Source organism: Oncorhynchus clarkii, chromosome 11 (assembly GCF_045791955.1).
Source record: "Oncorhynchus clarkii lewisi isolate Uvic-CL-2024 chromosome 11, UVic_Ocla_1.0, whole genome shotgun sequence".
In the NCBI taxonomy this organism is placed as follows: Eukaryota; Metazoa; Chordata; class Actinopteri; order Salmoniformes; family Salmonidae; genus Oncorhynchus; species Oncorhynchus clarkii.
The window spans coordinates 5,407,600-5,410,099 of NC_092157.1; the positions used below are offsets into that span (position 1 = coordinate 5,407,600).

General features: G+C 43.6%; 1 protein-coding gene across 1 annotated transcript in view; it reads right to left on the reverse strand.

Annotated features, from left to right (window-relative positions):
• Positions 1-2,500, reverse strand: part of LOC139420589 (extracellular sulfatase Sulf-1-like) — an 83,334-nt gene that overhangs the window by 76,287 nt on the left and 4,547 nt on the right. Inside the window, exon 2 of the mRNA XM_071170775.1 lies at positions 1,432-1,523. The gene's annotated coding sequence lies outside the window, so the exon portion shown is untranslated. The remainder of the gene's footprint in view (positions 1-1,431; positions 1,524-2,500) is intronic.

Genomic DNA, 2,500 nt, shown 5'->3' on the forward strand with positions numbered 1-2,500 from the left:
ACAAAACCACATTCATTGGCTTATCAGACCAGAACAGCTCACTAGTAGCAACAGACCCATTTTTTTTTCATGTCGGACAATTATCTGAATGCATTTATTGATTAACGTCCGATTGAGAGCCATGTTGTTCAGTTGCTGAGCAACAGATTTGGTTAGAAATCAGAGATTCGGCTGAAAAAGATTTTGCAAAAATGCTGCAAAAAAAGTAGCATGTGCATGGTTCTTATTCACGACGTGACAGCAATAAATTATTAATTTAAAAGTTTGATCATCATCAACTGTTGCCCTTTATAAAACGTATTCAGTCCGAGACTTTATGGACGCTGTAGTTTCTTTCTGAACCGAAGCCTAGATATAGAGCTAGATCGGGGCAATATTTTTTTTCCCGTTTTGTGTACCTCCAATCAAAATCGATTAGTACATTTCTATCGACTTATTGGCTTAGATGTGATAGCAAGGAGATTTGAATTTAACATTTGAGCTTCAACCAAAGCCTGTTCCTGCCACCGACCGGCGCCGACACCATCAAATTACCTTTCCGTTGGCAAAAAGTATATTTTCTCACTTTAGTGGAGTTAAATGGCAATGCTCTCTCTCTGTCTCTCTGTCTCTCTCTCTCTCTCTCTGTCTCTCTCTCTCTCTCTCTCTCTCTCTCTCTCTCTCTCTCTCTCTCTCTCTGTCTCTCTGTCTCTCTCTCTCTGTCTCTCTCTCTCTGTCTCTCTCTCTCTCTCTCTCTCTCTCTCTCTCTCTCTCTCTCTCTCTGTCTCTCTCTGTCTCTCTCTCTCTGTCTCTCTCTCTGTCTCTCTCTCTGTCTCTCTCTCTCTCTGTCTCTCTCTCTGTCTCTCTCTCTCTCTCTCTCTCTCTCTCTCTCTCTCTCTCTCTCTCTCTCTCTCTCTGTCTCTCTCTCTGTCTCTCTCTCTGTCTCTCTCTCTGTCTCTCTCTCTGTCTCTCTCTCTGTCTCTCTCTCTGTCTCTCTCTCTGTCTCTCTCTCTGTCTATATATCTATATATCTATACAGTACAGATCTATACAGTACAGATCTATACAGTACAGATCTATACAGTACAGATCTATACACTACAGATCTATACAGTACAGATCTATACACTACAGATCTATACACTGCAGATCTATACACTACAGATCTATACACTACAGATCTATACACTGCAGATCTATGCAGTACAGATCTATACAGTACACGTATGTTATCAGATAGCTGATACGGGCCCAGGGCTCATATTACTACTGTATTTCAGCAAGAGTTATTTCCTTGAACCAAACCAATGCAACATTGGACAAACGATCAATGGATCCTTTTTTGCCCTTAAAACAGTTGAAAGCAACAGCACCCTCCTACGATGCAGTATGGTACCAGTGTGAGATGGAATGATACTATTGCGATCAGGTGGTAAGAGCTCTTTGTTTCACCTATCTGCTGGCCACCGATATAATGGGCGCTCTGTCCCTGGGAGGCATGTGGGAAATGCCAGTTGAACTCCCTGCTTTGGGCCGATCAAAATCTAGGAAGATAAGAGACAGACAGAAGAGAGAGAAGAGACAGACAGAAGAGAGAGAAGAGACAGACAGAAGAGAGAGAAGAGACAGACAGAAGAGAGAGAAGAGACAGACAGAAGAGAGAGAAGAGACAGACAGAAGAGAGAGAAGAGACAGACAGCAGAGAGAGAAGAGACAGACAGAAGAGAGAGAAGAGACAGACAGAAGAGAGAGAAGAGACAGACAGAAGAGAGAGAAGAGACAGACAGAAGAGAGAGAAGAGACAGACAGCAGAGAGAGAAGAGACAGACAGAAGAGAGAGAAGAGACAGACAGAAGAGAGAGAAGAGACAGACAGAAGAGAGACAGAAGAGACAGACAGAAGAGAGAGAAGAGACAGACAGAAGAGAGAGAAGAGACAGACAGAAGAGAGAGAAGAGACAGACAGAGAGAGAGAAGAGACAGACAGAAAAGAGACAGACAGAAGAGAGAGAAGAGACAGACAGAAGAGAGACAGAAGAGACAGACAGAAGAGAGAGAAGAGACAGACAGAAGAGAGAGAAGAGACAGACAGAAGAGACAGACAGAAGAGAGAGAAGAGACAGACAGAAGAGAGAGAAGAGACAGACAGAAGAGAGAGAAGAGACAGACAGAAGAGAGAGAAGAGACAGACAGAAGAGAGAGAAGAGACAGACAGAAGAGAGAGAAGAGACAGACAGAAGAGAGAGAAGAGACAGACAGAAGAGAGAGAAGAGACAGACAGAAGAGAGAGAAGAGACAGACAGAAGAGAGAGAAGAGACAGACAGAGAGAGAGAGAAGACAGACAGACAGACAGAAGAGAGAGAAGAGACAGACAGAGAGAGAGAAGAGACAGACAGAGACAGACAGAAGAGAGAGAAGAGACAGACAGAAGAGAGAGAAGAGACAGACAGAAGAGAGAGAAGAGACAGACAGAAGAGAGAGAAGAGACAGACAGAAGAGAGAGAAGAGACAGACAGACAGA